At 33.8% G+C, this 22,066-nt stretch overlaps 1 protein-coding gene across 4 annotated transcripts in view; it reads right to left on the bottom strand.

Moving 5' to 3' along the window:
- The window catches only part of LOC129751067 (ras-related and estrogen-regulated growth inhibitor), a 40,169-nt gene extending 23,616 nt beyond the window's left edge, over nucleotides 1-16,553 (bottom strand). Inside the window, exons 1-2 of one of the 4 annotated variants that reach the window (XM_055746335.1) lie at nucleotides 16,470-16,536; nucleotides 1,154-1,294 (exon numbers count right to left, since the gene is read on the bottom strand). The gene's annotated coding sequence lies outside the window, so the exon portion shown is untranslated. Of the gene's footprint in view, nucleotides 1-1,153; nucleotides 1,295-16,047; nucleotides 16,443-16,469 lie in introns of those variants that run through there. The other 3 variants (XM_055746336.1, XM_055746333.1, XM_055746332.1) reach the window with 3 other exon arrangements.
- Between the last annotated feature and the right edge of the window lie 5,513 nt (nucleotides 16,554-22,066).

Here is a 22,066-nt window from a genome sequence, read left to right as displayed (position 1 = left end):
TGATTTGCACACAGTGCTCGGAATCCAAGTTCCCAAACCTCCAAATGCCGGGCCAGAGATGATATATACAAACAACAGTCAACAGTCGGAACGATATTCAAAACATGCAACTGCCTAAACACGAGCAACACGCATTCCAGTCAATAGGGAGCAGCAGCAGCTTGCATCGCTCGGGGTCTGGAGAATAGTGTTTAACACCTTCGCAGCCGAAGCGATTATTTACGTTCCTCTAAAAACAACTGGATTGAATTGTTTTCTTTAAAAATTTACTACCCTGGCTGGATACCCGCTCAAATTTGATCATTTATTGCTTAAAGTGGCCGTGAATGGGTTTCAATTGTCTCCTAAATCATTGTGTGGAATTTGAATCCAATGAAAGCTAAGCATTTCGAGCAGCGTTTCAATGACACTGAAGAAACGGCGTTACATAAGTTTGGATATTAAGTTCACTCAAGTTTTTTTTGGTTTTAAACTAAGGTTGTCATATTGCCCGGATATTAAACACAAAACATGGCATAAGCTATTATGAGCTATTTTTCAAAAAATAATCATGGGGCTTGTGATATAGCTGAATTGGCAAGTCTGTTGTCTCCTGAGCCGATGTCCGTGAGTTCGAGCCCAAGAGTAAACATCGAACACAGTTGTACCGGATAAGTTTTTCAATAACGATCCGCCAACTGTAACGTTGATAAAGTCGCGAATGCCATTAACATGGTAAAACGACTATAATCGAAACAAAAAAATTATCATGAGAGGTTTTCTGGAAGCCATAAATGTAGATAATCCACCATGGGTGCACGGATTCACCACAGCTTCGCCAACGTATGCGCTGAATTGCATTTTTTAGATCATGAGTTCGGCTAATCTTCAATGCAAATCACCACATACCCGATACCATGGCTTCGTGTGAACTGTCTTGTATGGATGTGTTTTTTGTATGTGTGAGTCTTATTTGGAGAACAAGACAATAAATTTCGCAATCGTATAAATTCATCACATTTTCAGTGTCATGAATCTATTAATGACAGGTATTCCGCACTCGTGTATATACCTGGCCAGCTGGCAACTGATTTTGTTTCTTGATCAGACAAATAAACTGATTGAACATTCTAAATATATAATATAGTCAGTTATAAGAAAAAACACATCTTACCTGTCGGCCACTTACAGGATTTGAACCCAGAAGTTTTCTTGTTGATACCGAGAATCGAACCCAGTACGCCTGGCATTCCAAATCCAGACTCGCGCCAGCCTATCCGCTTGACCACATCGGCGCTCTAGGTTCTTTGGACGCCTTAAATACGGTTAATATTTGCTTAAAAGTTGCCATGATTTTTGATCGACAATTTTGAAATGCAATGCCCGGGTTTTGCCAGGATTTTAGATAAAATAGCTCGGTTTTGTCCAGCCCGGATAAGTGCTGAAAAAATTGTGACGGTCGCCATGGTAGACGTTTTCTTTTGAAAACAATAACTTGCATAACTAGTGCAACACTAAAATTGGAAACAATGTCACTATTCGTCAGTTTTTAAGCACACATGAAAACTAATAAACCCTCCAGAGGACATCTTCCCATCTCATCCAAAATTCAGTTTTTGGTATTACAGAAGGTTTAAACAAAAATCTGAAAATTTATGATGTAAGTGAAAACCCGGGGCGAGTGCAAACGTTCAACTTTTCTCTGTTACATAAAACTTAAAGAATATTTCTTCTTCTAGAAATTGTTGTTTAGGCCTAAACAAACAATCTGTCATGGATAAACTAAACTTTCTTTAAATTTTTCACTTAAAACACTGCACTGTTTGATTACACGCCAATTCAAGAACGTACTAGATATAAACAGTGTGTTTTTGTTTAGCATATTTTACCTAGAAAAAAGGGCATTCAAATCTGAATTTTCGTTGATAGGTGAGTGGTTAAGACTGCTATTCAAGTGAACGCAGAAAATTTAAGACAAATTTTCAGTACACCCTGAAAGATGTGAAAATAATATTCACTCTCTTGTCAACCCATACTGCGGGGTAAGTGCAAACGCAACTTTCGGCCATGTAACATCAGCCATTTCAGAAAATTCATCTCCAAAATGGTTCAGCATTATATAAAAATGGTCAGAAGGGGTATCCAAAGTGTTGTATCTGAAGCGGATATTAAATGTAAAAAAATAACTTTTTTATCTTAACTCTTATCGAAATGCAGTTTTCGAATGAAATATTGGTCATAGTTTAAACTTCAAGAAAACCCGTATTCAAAAGAAATCGGACGAAGGGAATCAAAGTTATTGATGAAAAACGGTTTTTCATGTTTCTCCCGAACAAAATGACTCGAAATCCCATACAATTTTTAGGCTCGTTGAGCGACTTCTTCCCGTGGTCCGATCAGGCAAAAATTTGGCATGGGATCTTGTACTACACAGCGAAAATTATTTACTGTAAAATTACGCAAATGTCCTGTAACAAAAAGGAGCAGGACATTTATCGTAATTTTAAAGGTCGAAAAACAAATTACGTGACCTTTAAATTTCAGTATAAAACCTTTTTACAGGACATTTGCTGTAATAATAAATGAATTTCGTTAACTTTCAATAAAAAATTATAAAAATTTTAGGCTTTGTTAATTACAGGTTGACTTATTTTAAAGGTTGCAGTTTCAGTGACACGTAATAGTCAAAAAAATTTTCTGTGTAATGGACCCTCTACTTATTTTGTTCAAAGTTTTCCAGTCTAAACATGCTTTTTCTGAAATATTTGAAAAATTTAGATGAATTGAGGGTAAATTTAGTTCATGCATGACGGAACATAATAAATTTTTCACGGTTTGTACACTTTTTTTCCCCATTGTGCATTGGTTCAGCAAAGTAATACCGTCACCTGCCCAAATTCTGCATATTTTCATATTCAAACTGAAATATTTTTTGATTGGAAGAATAAAATATCAATAACACAAACAGAATCTCCCTTAAGTTAGGCTGGAACAAATATCAATTTCTTCTTTCGTCACCCCCCCTCGCCCTTCGAAATTTCCGAAAAACCCGAAGGAGAAAATAAATAAAGTATGAAGTATTTTATGTAAATTTCGAAAAAAATTAAAATATCCGAAAGATTACAAGACCAAAAAACAAATTTTGGAAGATGGAAGTTATTTAACCTTTGCTTTTCTTGATTTCATTGAAATTTTCGTTAAAAATGTACTTGATTTATAAATTTTGTGCGATTATATAATATGCAATGTTGTTGCATACAAGTTTTTGTGCAATTTATTCCAGTTCATTTGATTTTCGCATTATTTTTTATTGTCGCCCCCCCCTGTGATCTTCCAACTCTGAGTGACAAAAGAAGAATTCGAAATTTGTTCCAGCCTTACTGGTTTTCTTCAATTTGATTCTTTTTACTTAAAAATGGGATGTTTTATTTGCCGTTAGCAGTAGATACAGCGAAAGTGTTTCAATGCCGCCTTTACGAGGAACATTCAGTCATTTTCAACATAACTGTTTACAATTTTTGAAAACAACATTTTTTAAAACAATGGTTTTTACCGATGCGTAGAATTTGACACCATTCGTTTACTTATGTTCCTAATGTGCAGAAAAAAAACGCGAGATGGTACAAAAGTTCAAGATGTGAAATCAGTGCATCAGTACACATTTAGTCACAGCTTTTTTATAAGCAGTTGAAGATTCAAAGATCTGTGGCTTTAATTGGTTCCTTTTCACGATTTGCAATACTTACAGATAAATTAAATGATTGTCTTACCAATAGTTAAATAAGTTTTATTGATGCGCAAAATATGGGACATATGCGCAGAATAAGTGCGGTCCATATATTTGTTTCCAAATGTTGTAATATTTCTACATTTTTGCTTCAAAATTGAGATCTTTTTATTTTTGCCGTTGACTTAGGAAGTTGGCCCAACTGTAAACAAAATTTTGTACATATTCATTGTAAGATATTTTTTTTTTTAATTCAAAACATTTAAAAACCCTCAACTGCGAAAAATTAGGACCGTTTACGGTAGAATAAGAAAACACTATTAAAGTATAGAATAAACCAATTGGAAAAACTGCATCCAAGGTCTCAAAATTACAAGTATTCTTAAAAAAATTTAAAGTAATTGTTAATTTCTCCGACATTTTATGATCTTTGAACCAACCAATGAAATTATTATAACTTTTTTCGTTTCACAAACTTTGTATTTTATCCGGACTCATAAGTTTGCTGAAGAAAGCGTCGAGGTGGTCTAGTGGATAGCTCTAGAAACACAGATTTACCCAACTAGCATTAGAATTTTTTTTGTGGTTGTCTTATGGCATTTTATTGCAGCCCGTTTTAAAACTGTTTTATTATAACCATTAGAAACGCTTAAATTCTTGATTCAACCTTCATTTCTTTTTTTAATTCAGGTTGTTCTGCATATGCTTATGAAGCTTTTATTAAATATACTAATATACTGTTCACGTTTTATAAAAGTTCAGAATACTCTATTAAAACTCCAATAAAATATAAACATAGAAGATTACTCAAAGCATTATTTGCATATTTTATAAAGGCACGCAGGTGACAGTTCTCGATCAAGATGTCCAAACAGGACATGCTTAGGCTAGAATGCAAATAAAACCACTGCAAAAAATGATTCTTGGCACCCATGTGTTTTTTCGATGCCTCTTGGGTCACCAAGCATCAGGGTAAAATTTTCAGATGATTGAATTGATTCCTTAGTTAGCGCAACGCGTTTCAATTTTGTATGGAAACTTGTATGGAAGAAAATTTTCTTGCACATTTATTCCTCCAGAAAATTCAAATAAGCTTGAAATTGAGTCGGTCTTTGGTTTTTGGTTCTGAATATTCTTAAACTTCATTTTTGCTAAATCTGAACCCATTGAAAAGTATTTAAAAATGGCGGACTTTGCTTGCAAGAGCTGTTAATGATTGCATGAAATGTTTTTGCAAAGTTTTTATAAATCAATCAATTCTCTTTTTGGAACCTTCAGTACATCCCTGGCGATTTTTGAATGGAAAATTTTGTTTTCCCATACAATTTTCCATACATATGTAATTACAACTCGTTGCTCTAATTCAGAACTGAAAGGATCGCTTCCAAAATTTTTATTGCTATTTCCGGGAGCAAAAATAATTAGAAAAACTTATGGGAGGTGTAAAAATTTTAGAATTTGAAGTTTGCATATTGCAGCGGTCTATTGCACATATTTGAATAAGAATTCCCATTTTCAAGCATATTTGATAAGCTATGTGTGTTGTTTAAAGAAAAAAATATCAAGTTTTGAAGCACTTCGAATCACCGCAAGTGGCATGAGTATTGAGTGAAAGGGCCAAGCTAGTAGGTAGTAGAAAAAAATTGATGCTTGACGCCATCAATAATCCAAGATGGCGGCTTCTGCATTTCTTTTCATAGCTGTAAACCACTGAAAATCTCATGAAACATCTCACAATATGGGTATTAAGGATAAAGGGTGATACGATAAAAATTTGTTCAATATCAACTTGACGTATTTCTTTCAATTTTGCATTAAAAAACCTGAACACCCCTTATTTTGAAGGTGTTTGTGTTGTGTGTGTGTGTGTGTGTGTGTGTGTGTGTGTGTGTGTGTGTGTGTGTGTGTGTGTGTGTGTGTGTGTGTGTGTGTGTGTGTGTGTGTGTGTGTGTGTGTGTGTGTGTGTGTGTGTGTGTGTGTGTGTGTGTGTGTGTGTGTATGTGTGTGTGTGTGTGTGTGTGTGTGTGTGTGTGTGTGTGTGTGTGTGTGTGTGTGTGTGTGTGTGTGTCTGTGTGTGTGTGTGTGCGTGTGTGTGTGTGTGTGTGTGTATGTGTGTGTGTGTGTGTGTGTGTGTGTGTGTGTGTGTGTGTGTGTGTGTGTGTGTGTGTGTGTGTGTGTGTGTGTGTGTGTGTGTGTGTGTGTGTGTGTGTGTGTGTGTGTGTGTGTGTGTGTGTGTGTGTGTGTGTGTGTGTGTGTGTGTGTGTGTGTGTGTGTGGGTGCGTGTGTGTGTGTATGTGTGTGTGTGTGTGTGGGTGCGTGTGTGTGTATGTGTGTGTGTGTGTGTGTGTGTGTGTGTGTGTGTGTGTGTGTATGTGTGTGTGTGTGTGTGTGTGTGTGTGTGTGTGTGTGTGTGTGTGTGTGTGTGTGTGTGTGTGTGTGTGTGTGTGTGTGTGTGTGTGTGTGTGTGTGTGTGTGTGTGTGTGTGTGTGTGTGTGTGTGTGTGTGTGTGTGTGTGTGTGTGTGTGTGAGTGTGTGTGTGTGTGTGTGTGTGTGTGTGTGTGTGTGTGTGTGTGTGTGTGTGTGTGTGTGTGTGTGTGTGTGTGTGTGTGTGTGAGTGTGTGTGTGTGTGTGTGTGTGTGTGTGTGTGTGTGTGTGTGTGTGTGTGTGTGTGTGTGTGTGTGTGTGTGTGTGTGTATGTGTGCGTGAATGTCTCTGAAGAATGTTGCTCCTATTTTGATTTTGGATTTCACTCTTCAGCTGTCAAAACGCCGTTCAAGGAAGAAGAGCAGCGTAGCAAAATTTTGCTCGCGTATAGCGAAAATCCGAGCTACTCGCACGCAAAGCTGATAAAATCGCTGAAAATTGTCAAATCAACAGTTACAAATATAATTCAAGTGTTTGGGGAACGTTTGTCGATAGCCAAGAAGTCTGGATCGGGGGGAAATCGAAAACCGGAAGCCACTGAGACGACAAAGAGAGTTGCCGGTAGTTTCAAGTAACACCATAACCTTTCTCTCCGAGATGCCGCAAATAAGCTGAGTGTATCGTCTACAAGACTTACAAGAAGGTAGTGACGACCAAAGCGCGACGATGCTGACAAAGTTTGACTGCGTGGTAATGGGCGACGAAACCTACGTCAAAGCCGACTACAAGCAGCTTCCGGGACAGGAGTTTTATACGGCAAAAGGAAGGGGACAGATAGCAGATATTTTCAAGCACATGAAACTGTCAAAGTTCGCAAAGAAATATCAAGTCATCTGTACCTGTGGCTTGAAAAGCAGTATTATAATAGCTTCCGGGACTGTCAACCAAGAAATTTACGTGAAAGAGTGTTTGAATAAACGTCTGCTGCCTTTCCTGAAGAAACACGCTTGTTCCGTACTGTTTTGGCCGTATTTGACATCTTGCCGTTACGGTAAAAAGGCCTTGAAGTGGTATGCCGCCAACAACGTGCAGGTGGTTCCCTAGGACAAGAACCCTCCCAACACGCCAGAGCTCCGCCCAAATGAGAAATACTGGGCTATTGTCAATCGGAACCTAAAAAGGACCAAAAAAACTACTGAATATTTTTCCTAAATGGTATACTTATTAAACTTGAAAAAGAAATTTAATTTGATTTTTTAAATAAACGATTTCATCGATTTACACGCGTTTCCCCTTGACCAAATTTTGACCGTATCACCTTTTAATGGTTTTATTAGAGCCATACAAATAGATAAACTTCTGGCAAGTCAACTACACGCGGTTTACACGCGGTTGAATGATATCATGAGTTTAAGTCGAAATTCGTTGTCTGACGCCATCTTGAAATCCAAGATAGCGCCTTCTGCTTAAATTTGAATTGTTGTAAACAACTTAAAATCACATGAAACTCTTACAATTTTGGAATTGGGTAAAAGGGCTACATGAGTAGAAGTCGAATTTCAATTTCCGACGCCACCTTGAAATCCAAGATGGTGGCTTCCTTTTAACTTTAAAATGCTGTTAACGACTAAAAATCACATGGAAACTTCACAATATGGGTATTGGGTGAATGGGCTAAACGAGTATAAGTCAAATTGCGCTATCTCACGCCACCCAAGATGGTGAGTTTCGCTGATCTTAAAAATGCCGTATATTGTCCTGATATTTAATTTTATTACAATCAAAGAAATGTATAAATTCATACTCTAGATTCATATTTGGGTCTTCGATATAAGACTTCGCTTTCAATTTTCGAGATTTTTTTCTAATTTTCAGATCAAATAAGGGATAAGGTAATCAATTTTTAAATTTATGTTCGATCCCCCTAAATTTCAAACAGGAAACTGAAGTTAAAATGAAATTTAACAACTTTGGTTCGTAAGTTTGGCAGTATAAATTGTATAATTTTTTAAATGATGTCCTCTTCCATTAAAAAATGAACAATTACGACAATCATCTTCTTCGAAAATATAAACAGAAGAGAGGCCTTTAGAAAAACAAATTTAGGTCCCCCAGTCAAAACGACTCCAGATCGGTTCCCTTTGAACAATTGGCCCAATTGTTCAATCAAAGCTGACATGGCGGAACAAAATTTGGTGGCTGCTCAACATGCCAAACCAGCCGGGTTTCTCTCCCAGGAGCACTTATTTCGTTTATCGCCTTAGCATAATTCCGCTTTTATGTACCTCACAATGTGTTGAACTTTCATTCAGCGATGCATTAAATTTTAATTATTTCCACGTTATATTTTCGGTGATTTTAATCGCCTTGTTTGGCCCGGCCTGGGGCTTCCGGTTTATGGCATGCCGTTGAATGTCAGCTCGCATTTTGCCAGCCTCATTTGACGGATGTGCATTATGTTGGAAAATTTTACAACCGGCGTGCCAAAGTCGACATCATCCCATTCCAAGCCCGCGAAAAGCAGCGCACAAAAAAATTCCACCATATAAAATAATTTAATCCCTCCCATCAATTACTGTGTAAACAAGAGTCGTTTTTTTTCGTTGGGTCTCGTACCTTGAACAAATCTCACTCCATATCGTGAATCGTTTTTGGTCACCGGGCAATTTTTAGCAAAAATTCTCAGCGAAAAAAACGCACCAGGTATGCCTTTGATCTGGAAGTTTTTTATAAAAGTAGGGGACCGTACGGTGCGTTGATCGCAAATAGAGTGCAGCTACCGAAGCACATATTAATATGATTTTACATCATGCTGTTAGAAGCTCAAACAAAATACAAACTAATATATAAACTGAAATGAAAAAAAATTTGTACTATTTGACTTATGAAGTGAAAGGACATAGAAAAATCATTTTTCCATATGCTTTTTGGTTGTTTATAAAACAAATTGAACTTCAGTAATAAGTTTTGAAAAAGAAAATTGTGCAAAAAATATTGGTTTTGTTTGCGATTTGAAAAGAAAAGCGAGTTTCGCAATAAGATTTTTTATAAATTATAATTTGTATAAAGCCCTTGAAGCCAAAGGGAAATAAGTGCATCGAAGCTGTTTTTGAGAAAACACACTACAAAGTTTCCTTTGTCCCAGTTATTCTTATACTTTTCGGAAAATCACAGTTTTCGTTCGATCTTACAGAATGAAAAAAAATCTAAAAATCTAAAAATATTACCATACATAGTTTGAAACATGAAGATTCACTTGACATGATTGAGTCAAAATTGACCATTTTTGCACTTTAAGGGGGGAGTACGGTCAAATGGGTAAAAAAACACAATTTTCACGATTTTTTTTCGAGCTATCGTTTAAACAAATGTATTCAAATTTTGCATTATACAAAGCATTGTTAAAAGAACATTTAGTAATTTTTTCGTAGAAAAATATTGAAAAATGAGCCGGTGACGGAGCACTTTCGAGGATGCCTTTTAGCAAACAGGATTTGCGGTGGACACTGTATCTCAGCACAGAATCATCTGAAGTCAAAAAATCAGAGCAAAATATTTTTAATAAATGTTTTTCTGGACCCCAACGATTTTATTTAATTTCAACAATTTTTTTTAGGAATTTTTGTGGCTGTTTGAAGAAAAAACTACGATTTTTCACGAAAAAATGCGCCATTTTATATCTGTAAAATCTCCCCAAAGTAAAAAAAATCGTTGGGGTTTGGTATTTTATATGTTGAAAATATGTTCCAAATTTGAAAAGAATCGGTGAAGTAGTTTTAAAATGACGATGTCCACTGACTTTAAAAATGTGCTTTCGAGGAAAACGCGTTTAAAGTTTCTGCTCTAGAATTCTTGCAGTATTAGATAGAAGGAGATAAAGGCCTATAATTTCTACAGTTTTGCTTCGATTGACTTGAAAATTTGACACAACATTCTTGAAATGTTTTTCAATAAGTAAATAAAAAAAATAAAAATCGATTTTTTGAAAGTGTTAGACCCTACTCCAGGCCCGTGCGAAGGACCCGCCCATGGGGGGGGGAGGTTTTTGAAATTCAAATTCAACGAAAAATAAAAAAATACCAAAAAAACAAAAAAAAAAGGAAACTGATTTCTTAACCATTTTCTTACTTATGGTTATCACACAAACTTAAAAAATAATAAATTTTACTAATAAAATTATTCAACATTTTCAAAACGAACCAGAATGAATGTTTAAAATCAATGCTGTTTCCGTCATTGATAAATCATTCGAAACGTTGTTCCTTATTCTGAACTAGAAATCTGCTTGAAAATAAATTTCAGATTTGAAATCAATATTCCCGAAACACCAGAAAAGGAAAGCAAATCAAAATTTCGAATAAAGCTCGTACATGAATACTAATGCACAGATATTCACATAAAATATGACACCAGATTAAAAATAAATCCAAATTTTCAAATGAATGGCAGATCACGTTAAAAACAAATGATGATAAAAAATTGTTAGAAAAATCATAATGATTGTTCAATATAATTTATCTTATTTTTGATTTCTACTTATCATTTTCAATGGAAGGATTAATTAAAAAATCCGCTGTAGTATCTTGAGTTTGAAAAAAAATACCTCGATTAGAAAAGCGATTTCTCGATTTGGAAAAAAAACATCTGGAACCAAGGAAAATATATTCAATAGATCCAAATTACAGATTGGAAAATGATCATAAAGAAACTGTAAAAATAAAATTAAAAATTAAAAAAAGGTTTTAAAGTTAAAAACATCAAAATCTGAATATTTTGTCTCTATCAATTGGAATATTGGGTCCTGAAAAGGACAGGAGGTGGATATCTTGTTTAAAAATTTAGGAACACAAAAATTCGGATTGGAAAAACAAAGACAAACTTATGAAAAATATTTCATGAGATTCAAATAGTTTATCTTTAAAATAAGATAAATTTATTTGACAATTGGAACAAAATATGATGAGGAAAAAAGATATTTTTTAAATGTTTTAGAAGGATTTTTTTCAATAAACTCGTCTAATTACACTAGTTTACAAAATTTAAAAAAAATCGTGAACTTGATTAACTGACCAACATTTTTAATGTAAAATCGGGCGCTGAATCCGAAAATGAAATTCAAAAAAATCTCAGTAGAACCGTTTTTGAGTTATGCTCCAATTATGAAATTTTGGAAAAATTAAAAAAGTTTTTGTACTTAGATTAAAATATCTCGGACGGCATAACAGTAATTTGAAATCCCTCTTTTGCATATTGAAGGTGAATAAATTTTCTATCGATCATCTGAACACTGTTTTTGAGTTTGACCAACAGTATTGTTGATATTAGTGACTTTATGAGAGAAAAAATTATAAAAAACTCATTTTTTAAGAGAAAATTTTGTTTCAACGAAAGTTTTAGACTCAATGGTAGCATTTAAAAAATCTGATTTTCTTTTGCGCTTGAAAATTTATTCAAAACAAAGATTTCAAGTGGTTATTTATCGAAATCGGTTAAAAATTTAAGAAGTTATGGCTACTTTACTATAACTGTAATTTTTGCAGTTTTTAATAATTTAACGAACCACAGTACACTTATTATAGTATAGGAAGAATAACACATGGTAAATCTCACTCGCTCCAAGTCAAAATTATTTATTAGCTTACCAGAAGGTCACATGCCAAGTTTCAGGAAGATCTGACCATAGGGAGGGGTTGCTTGAGTCTCAGACGTGAATAAATTTTTAATGTTTTCTGCCCGGGAGGAACAAAAAGTACTGGTTTTTCATCAATAACTTTTTTTCATCACTAGCCGATTGTTTTTTATGGTTGATTTTCTTAAAGCCTAAGTTAAGACAAATATTTCACCCGAAGACTGCAACACGATTGGACTTGAACTAAAAAAGTTATTGCAGTTCAAAGGCCGTAAATTTTGTCCAACACGCAATGAGTACTTTTTACGCATTGCGTTTTATACGAGAATTTTCGACCAAAATACAATCTTTGAACCGCAATAACTTTTCTGTTTCAAATCCAATCGAGTTACAGTCTTCGGGTGAAATATTTGTCTCAACTTAGGCTTTAATAAAATCAATCATAAAAAACAATCTGCTAGTGATGAGAGAAGTTATTTATGAAAAACCAGTATTTTTCGTTCCTTCCGGGCAAAATACCTCAAAATTTTATTCACGTCTGAGACTCAAGCAACCCCTCCCTATGGTCAGATCTTCCTGAAACTTGGCATGTGACCTTCTGGTAAGCTAATAAATAATTTTGACTTGGAGCGAGTGAGATTTATCATGTTTCATTCTTCCTATACTATGAAGAGTGTACTGCGGTTCGTTAAATTATGAAAAACTACAAAAAATACTATTATGGTAAAGTAGCCATAACTTCTTCAATTTTCAACCGATTTCGATTTATAACCACTTGAAATCTTTGTTTTGAATAAATTTTCAAGCGCAAAAGAAAATCAGATTTTTTAAATGCTACCATTGAGTCTAAAACTTTCGTTGAAACAAAATTTTCTCTTAAAAAATGCGTTTTTCATAATTTTTTCTCTCATAAAGTCACTAATATCAACAATACTGTTGGTCAAACTCAAAAACAGTGTTCAGATGATCGATAGAAAATTTGTTCACCTTCAATATGCAAAAGAGGGATTTCAAATTACTGTTATGCCGTCCGAGATATTTTAATCTAAGTACAAGAACTTTTTTAATTTTTTCGAAATTTCATATTTGGAGCATAACTCAAAAACGGTTCTACTGAGATTTTTTTGAATATCATTTTCAGATTCAGCGCCCGATTTCACATTAGAAATGACCTTCAGTTTACTGAGTTCAAAAATGCTGTAAACTAGTGTTATTTAAAAAAAATTAAAATTAATATAATTGATAACTTAAAGAAACAGCATTTTGGTGCCTATGATTGAATGATTGTTTGGTAGATTTGAGTATTCTGAACTCGAATCTATTGTCACATTTTGTCTATCACCTTGCGTTTTGGTGATATGGAGTCTATAAGCTTTAAAATGTATCAGTTTTAAGTGAAATCAGTCATTGAAAACAGATGAAGTCTCAAAATTACAGTTACAGAAAAAAAACCTGATTCTGAATTTGTTCATTATGCGCAATTTATTAAATTAAAGAATAATATTCCAAAGATGATGATGCATGATCTAAAAATATTGAGTTCTACAGTTTATAAAAATTGGAAAGATATAATAACAAGTATTTCTGAAATTTTGATTAAAGTTTAAAAAAAATTGAATTCATTTAACAAAATCTGTTCGAACCCTCAAAACGATTAGATTTTTTCTTTAACAATATCTAAAACTAAATTTGGATTAAAATATTATTAAAAATGGGGAAGAGTATACAAATTGAAAACCTCTATAACTTTTTCGCTCTCTATAACTTTTTCGCTGAACTCAAAATTACTTGAAGTCTTAAGGAAAGTTGAAAATTGATTTATTCTCTTATTTTTAGTTATTGTTTTTTTTTTTAAGTTTTGTCAAAAACTGCAGAAATTTTTTAAATGATTTTAAAATATTTTCAAAAGTTATCCGAAAAACAAATACTGATTGTAAAATTGCATATTTGGATCCAGGGCATCCAAATTAGTCAAAATTAGCTTTCAAATTCTTTGCACCTCGAAGGATGTTAAGTTTGTGGCCTTGTGTAATTTTTTAAAACGTTTTTGAATGTGATGTTTGAGCATTTAGAAGAACAAGAAACACAAAATATAATTGAGGCTGAAATTGGTTTTTTATAGAATATTTCATTACAACAAAAATTTTTGTAAAACAAAATTTCTAGTTATAATGTAGAGCATGGGTGGCCAACATTTTCAACGGGCGGGCCAAATTTCAGAAATGAGATTGTCTGGCGGGCCAAAAAAAATGTTCTGGAGTATTCGAAAAAAAAAATAATAACAGATTTATTAAAACGCTATGAAAACATTTGCCTAGGTCACATCGAGTAAAGATTAAGCTTGCCAGGTTGCCCGGTTTGGGAAGAGTCCGATCCGGCTCGGTTGACCGGATTTCATTGAAAAATGCTCGGATTTATTCACCATTTTTGCCAAACTGCACAAAAAAATTCAAATTGTATTGTTATTTTGTTTTATTTATGCAAATATAACGAGAATGTTGTGTAAGTTCTATAAATATAATCATGAAAGGATTTTTGGAAGCCTAAAATACGACAAAGACAAAGATTTTAAATTTATATTCGCATACTTTAACGTTCGAAAGAAAATTGCAAATGTTTGAAAAATGTATGGAAAATGGCCAAACGCAACAATTTAAATGTGCGTTTTCTCGAAATTTTATGTTATTCACTTTTACCCCTTTGCCTAAAATCACTTCAGAGATTATTTGATCTATGTTTTGACTTTAGTAAGAGTAGATTCAGACATATTTTTGCAAATGAAATACGTAGACCAAGAATTTTTAGAACATGGCTTTTTCAAAATGAGCTTCGCGGGCCACAAAAAGATGGTCGCGGGCCACATGTGGCCCGCGGGCCATGGTTTGGCCACCCATGATGTAGAGGATACTAGGTTTTAGATTTTAATTTGGTAAATCTGATGACCATCGTGACTTATGATACTGGGCTTCCAATTTGTTTATTTATAATATTAGCATCCGATGAATTAATTTTAGAGTTAAGTTTTCTTTTTTAAAATTGTTGTTTTTTAAACTGAGGCAGAATTTTGGAAATCATCATATTTCATACAAAACAACCAGCAAACACGTACCAAACACGTACAAACACTACACGTACGACATGTCGAGAGCTTGCCACGAGCAGACATGGTATGGGATTCAAACGCTGGAGTTTGTTTGAAATAGGGTATTTCATAAGTTTTGTCGTTCATCAGAAATCATTTGTCCCATTGCCTCGGTACAAGCTATACAGCTTACGAGCTTTGGAACTAGCAAAAAATTGTTGTTTGAGGTTAGATTAGAATGACTCATTACAAAGCAACACTTTCAGCTTGTCGGAGTAAAAATATTTTTGACATTTCGTCGATCCACCCTTGACTTCCCCGATGACCCTTAACCGATCATGTGCTTCACTACAATGCTTGATTTGAACTTTGTTAACATTTTTGACAGTGTTTGCATACTTTTCCACCACTCACACACAGTACTTCTATGAATGATCATCGGTTTTGTCAGCTATCGATTTGATTATGATGTATTTTGAAGAAAACTGTGCAAACGATTTTTTTTTTTCATTTTCTTTTGCATCGAAAATATTTCAAAAAATCGGAAATTGAAAATTTAAAAAAAATATCGTATTGACCCTCTGCAATCGTCTGGATACATTTATGATAAATTCGCCGATATTTCAAAAAAGGTAGCACTTAAGATTTCAATTTATTAGCGAAGGAGGAAACATATTCACTGCGGTAGTAAATACTCAATTTTTCAATCCACGAGCATCTTTCAGAACAAATTGAACATTTCCGCTCAATTTGAAGTGAAAAAGCAAAACATTTAAAGGGAAGTAAACGATTAGTGTTTGCTGGATGATGTCCAAATAACCATGTTTACAAAAAAATGGATTTAAAAAAACAATCAATTCTATTTTCTAAATTGTCCGTTGCGGTAGGTAGCTTTTAACAAATTTGAGTCATTTGCTATCAACAATTTTACAAATCGAGAATTTTGTTATTGTAAATGGATTTCTTCAATGAAATGTTCAGCCATAACCAGATTATTCCGTTTAAAAAGCACGCATATGTGATAACGTAGTTAATTTTTTTGTCTCGACTGATCTTCACTATTTTTTGGTTTCCGAAGAATTAAAATTCTCGCAAGTTCTGCAGATTCTTTTGGCAACACCAATATTCACGGGAATTTCACGGATCACCAAACATCAAAAAGTCACTTTCCTCCCACAAATCGTCCCCGTACATATGTTCTCGAACGCTCAGAATATGAGGTACACAGATAAAAAAAAGTACATCGGTAGGACACACATATTCCACCTTAATTTTTCGCTGCTGGAATGTCACATTCTAGAAGCAGCATCTGGCAGCGTTGACATGGCGCTGGTATGTTCTGTTTTACTTTTTTTTCTCCACTACTTTTCCACGCCACAACGCAACGCCAAACGGTGTGCTGCTCTCAAATAATCACGTTCTGTCGTATCGTTTAAAATTCTTGGCCCGCAATTTTACTAGTGGTGAAAAAATTCGATCTCGAGTCAGCAAAACGCTCACGAGCCGCGCGATTCTGTCCACTGAATAGGGGACGCTGCCGAGGCAAAAAAAAGCCGATCTCTCCCCACAATTTCGATAGCAAACAAACAAAATATTTGTCGTAAGGTATCGCCGCGGTGCCTGGGCGAAGGTGAAACGGCTGCGGCTGCTAAATGAATGAATGAATCGGGAAAAATCGCATTCGTTACCACTACTAGTGCCCGTGGAATAAAAACTTGATCCGCGAAAAATCCGTGCCCGACCAACCGTAACGTTATTCGGTGAAAATGGTACTGATTTTTTGAGTAGATTTTAAAATTTCAAACGCTTGCGGCAGATTTAATGCCCCTAGAGAGCATATTGGTATTCGTCTCAATCGCATCAGAGGTTTTCTACTAATACACTAGCAAGTCAATAGGAAAATGTATACAGTCGTAGTCGTCATTCGACGCGTGTTTCGAAACAACCTTTTAAGATTTTTCACACGTTTTGTTCCGGCTGCCCAGCAAAAGCAACGACATCAACAACGCGAAACACCCAAACAAGACTATAAATAGAAAAATTTGTGTTGACAAACGCCGACCTGCGAGAACGAACTCAAAATTAGTGCCGGTACCTTAGTAAACAGAGTCAACGATCAGGAAAAATAAATTTTTCATCTAAAGGTGTGTGGGAAATGAGGAGGATGCGTCTGCGCAAGTTGATTACGTGGTTCGTAAACTAAAAAGTGACGCATGTGGAGTTTAGAAGAAGTGAAGTGGACCAATATTTGTGAAAGAGATTAATAAAATAATTCCGATAGACATTTAATTTTAAATCATCCCAAAATTATTCTGTTATAAATGTTCAAATAATAATTTGAAACAGGTGGGCTTGTGATATAGCTAAGTTGCCAAGTCTGTTGTCTCCTGAGCCGATGTCCGCGAGTTCGAGCCCAAAAGCAAACATCGAACACAGTTGTACCGGATAAGTTTTTCAATAACGATCCGCCAAATGCACCGTTGATAAAGTCGCGAATGCCATAAAGATGGTAAAACGACTTTAATCGAAACAAAAAAAATCATTTGAAACAGTTATCAATTAGAAGGATCTGATATAGCGTGTTGGGTCTTTTTAAGTAGCAAATAAATTTCTGCAACACATTTCAAATCATGCAGGGTTTAAATATCGACCAGATTTTCATACTAGGCCCTTGAAACCAAAAGGGTTTAAGTTAAGATTGCCAGAATTTTTTCATCACGTATCCAGGGCGGATAAATTCGTGCTATTTTATCTACAGATTTGGCGAAATCCAGGCATTTGATTTTAAATTTTCGATAAAAAATTTGGCATATTTGGTCAAAACTCAGGAGGTTATTGACTAAAAGTAAAAAAAAGCTTGAAAAATTGTTTTCATTAAATTTTTTTTACCAGATTTGAAACCGCATTTAAGGCATCCATTAAACCTTTCATGATTGAATATTTTTTATAAAAACTTACACAAAAACTACGGATAAATAAAATTTACAACACAATTGGTTTTTTTTCTTGTTCGTTAATAAGGTGATTAAATCCGAGCAAAATCCGGGCTTTTTAAATGAAATCTGGGCGAACAGGAAGGACTGGACTTTTCCCAAATTTTGTTCTAAATATCTGGGCAAGCCCGGATAAAACTGGGAAATCTGACAAGCTTAGTATAAGTACATAAAAGCTAATTTAAAGAAAACATGCTTTTAAACTGTTCTTGGTAATATTTCGAAAATGTTTCGACAATTTGCATTTTCTTTGGCAATGCTCGGCAAACCTATTTGTGTTTTTTTTCTTTTGTTAAAAGTTGGTTTATCGAAAATTTTTGAACTTTACAATGTCGTATCAGATGTCTAAAGCAAAAGTAATCCTAAGATCTAATGCAGTACTATTATCATTTGGGTTTACAAGGAATTCATGATTAGATTGCAAACTAAGAATTGAGGTGCTGAATCACAGTAAAGATTCTCTTGTACGAATTTATTTCACTCTCAATTTTCCATCGTTCAAATACGAATTATGAAACTTCAAATTAACCTATAGGTATTATTAAATTTGAAATGAAAGTTTGGAATTTAAGATCCAATTTGATTTTATTCTGTTTAAAATTTATCATATCAAACATACATATTATGTTATATGTTTGTATTTTTTTCGTTCCCTACGAGTTTCTGGAGCCACAAACTAATAAAAAGTATTTATAAAAGTTGTTTCAATATGCAGGAGTTGGTGTTTTGTGATAGAGATTTTAATTCATCTCCAAAACTCAAAATCTGCATTCACAGTTATGACACATGGAAATAAAATTCACATTTTCCGAGGTGCAAAGAATTTGAAAACTGACTTTACTTATTTAGGGACACTGAATAAAAAAAAGTTTTCTTTTATCATTCATTGAAAAAATTTTTGGACTTTTTAGAAAAAGTGTAAAATATCAAAAAGGTTTAGAAAAAAAAATGTTTTTACTTATTGATCAATTATTCCGAGAACTGTGAGTAATTTTCCGTGACTCTTGGGCTGGTTGCCCAAAGTCGCCTAAAAGTATATACATTTTTTCCACCCCTCTTTCGAGGTAAATTTTACCATTTTTCACCTAGCAAAATGGTAAATTTTACTTTTTTTTAAATTCACCTAGCAAAACGGTAAATTTTACCTTTTTCCTTTTCACTTATTTAAAGATAAATGCTTGTTGGTTTGATTGGTTTCTTGAATAAAGATAAAACAAAATTTATAAAAAAAATTTATATTCATTTGAAATAAATAGGGAATTTTCATTATATTTATTTTTGAAATGTATCACCGTGTTTGAAAAAAATATTAAGGCAAGTCCTTTCTTCGCCAGGCTCGTGGCAATTCGGCTTCGCGTTCTTCCGCGCTATAATGGCCACTGAATCCTCCTGCATTGCGTTAACACATTCATGCCCTTCTCCGTTCGACTAATCCTGTAAGGTCTGGTTTTTTCGGAATGATATCTGAAGGATGACGTGGAATACACCTCGAAACTCTGTGGGCCAATCTGAAACAAAAGCAAAATTTTATGACTAGAACCAGCACAACTAAATTATATCAAAGAAAACACTAACCATTCTGTTCCGATTTTCACATATTAGGCACGAAGCAAAACTTCCTTCTTGAACGACAAAACAGCTTAACCTCAATAAACGGGCTCGGCAAATAGTTACTTTTTTTTAGAGATGAATTGCACCGTTTTGTTTAGCTCATTCCAAGTCTTTACCTCGCTACGAGGTTAGATTTACTTTATTTGGATTTACCTTTTTTCTAGGTAAATAATACTTGTTTATTCGGCTCAATTCACCTCGCTGCGAGGAAGGATTAACCTTTTAGGATTCACCTTTTTTTTTTCGATGAACTATTCTTTTTTCCAACTTCGATTCAGGTAAATTTAATCTCGCTGTGAGGTGAGTTAAACCTCGAAGAGGTAGAAGCTACACGAGCGTTCACCTTGCTATCTCGGTAAATTTTACTTTTTTATTATTTCCCGTGTATGTTTCCTCGTATTGTTAAATGAATGAATGAATAAATAAGAATGTTAAATTAATTTTTTTAATCGTTTTTTTTTTTCGAAAAAAAAATACTTAAACAAAATCGGCATCGTTTTATCCAGCAATGTATCGTTGAATGATTAAAAGATAAGGAATAGAATCAAAATAATTTTTCGTTGTTCGTGTAGGTTAGCAACTTCATCAGTTATCATTGATCGATATAACTCTAAACTGATTAGTTTTAAAACTACTAAACGACAAAATCTTAAAGTGATAGTCAAAATTTGGCAAAAATAAAACGAGTTTAGAACGCAAAACTCTTCAAAAATTAGTTTGCCTATGTTTTCAGATTTTGCTTGACAATTAATACTATCCTTCCTCAGTCGTAATACGGCAGTAATGATTACTGATCAAACAAATAAAGGTATTCGGTCTAAAGTAATTCCTGAAGATCGTATATTAATAACTGTAGAGATCTCTCAGCAGGGGCGGTCCTAGAGTTGGCTCTTGGGGGGGGGGGGGGTAATTTTCCAAATTTTCAAAAATCAGTCAATATGAAGGCACGTAATATCTGTCAAAAAAAGGATTGTTTTGAAAAAGCGAAAAGAGTGGTAGAGTGGCCGGGGGGGGGGGGGGGGTCTGGGGGTGTGAGAGTTGCCACTTTCAAATATAAGCTACACACTGCTTCTCCTCCCCTACTTCAATTTCACTGAACAAAATCAGATGTATTTCGGTTAATTTGAATTAAGAGAAGAAAAATGACATCTTTTAACAAACTTTTTCAATATTCATAGAACAACCAGCAAATCTATAGTATTCACTTCAAAAAAATGTTCATAAAAAGAAAAGTGCTTTTGAAGTAAAGTTTTGAGACAAGTTTTAGTTAATTATTGCTCTGAATTACAAACTGATTAACGGTGATTAAATTTTTCATTGGAGTTATTTACTGAATATTGATTTGGAAATTTCTTAATTATATTTTCAATTTGGAAACACAATCTTTAAAATTCCTCCATAAAATTCTGGTTTTGATTTTTAAAAATTCTCAAAATAAAAAATCCACACTATACATATACATTAAGTTGAAAATAAGATTATCAAAATCAGATACTGAAGTATGAAGCTTCTAAGCTTAAATTTAATTGCTTTGCTCTTGAATTTCAGGTTATAATACAAAATTGATTTGCTCTTGAATTTCAGGTTAAAATAAAAAAAATTAATTTTAATTGTACTGAAACAAATTAAATAGCAACAAATAAGTTTTAAAGAAAATGAAAAATCGTTTTTTTTTTTCTTCATGTCGGTACTCATTCATAATTCTAAACGTTTGAAATGATATTGATTTGTAATAAAAAAAACAAGGAAAGAAGCCATGAAGGGTTAATTTAGTGAAGAGTATTTATCAATTGCAATTGAAATAGCCAAACTTTCAGACGTAGAGTATCAAACCTTGAACTGGATTTAAACTAAATATTTCAAAATTATTATGTGGATGAGCTGAAAGCAGTTTCGGCGATATAATTAGTGTAGATCTTGAAATCCAGCAGTATAAGTCATAAGCCACAAAAAGCTCTTTCGAATCCAATCCATCAAGCTAACGGATTGCCTTTTTGCCGAAAAAATAATCAACTGATAACGGGAAAGTTTTAATCCACAAGGGAAAAGATAAAACATAGACAAACTGATTTTGGAAAATTTTTGCGTCCTTAACTCGATTTTTTTGTCGGTTTTTTTTTGTCAGGAAACTAATTGGTTTAAAGTTTAATCGATCAATGATAACTGATGAACAACAAATAATTATTTTGAATCTATAAACTATCTTATATTCGTTCATCATTGCAGAGTTTAGGGAAGAATGCCACTAAGTGGCAAATTCCCGAAAAAACGATACAGATTTGTTCCTAAGAAACAACGAAACAACGAAATTTAACAACTTTTTAAAATTCTATAATTTTGTCGTCCAGAAGTCACGCTAAATTATTCACAGTCTTCAGAAAAATTGATCATAAAGTTAGAACCTTTTTTTCTAAATCTTTTTGATACTGTACACTTTTGTTTAAAACTGCACAAATTTTTTCAATGAATTTTAACCTTGTACTTCCAAAAAGTTTACCAAAAAAGATAGAAAAAATTACAAATTTGCATTCAGTACCCCTAAATAGGTCAATGTGTGTTTTCAAATTCTTCGACCTCGGAAAATTTGAATATTATTTTCTTGTGTTTTAATTGTGAATGCGGATTTTGAGTTTTAAAGATGAATTTAAATCTCTTTCTGAAAACACCGATTCCTTCATATT

This window comes from Uranotaenia lowii, chromosome 3, assembly GCF_029784155.1.
Source record: "Uranotaenia lowii strain MFRU-FL chromosome 3, ASM2978415v1, whole genome shotgun sequence".
NCBI classification, from domain to species: Eukaryota; Metazoa; Arthropoda; class Insecta; order Diptera; family Culicidae; genus Uranotaenia; species Uranotaenia lowii.
The sequence above is the reverse complement of the archived record's forward strand: the minus strand, read 5'-3'. Positions and strand labels throughout refer to the sequence as shown.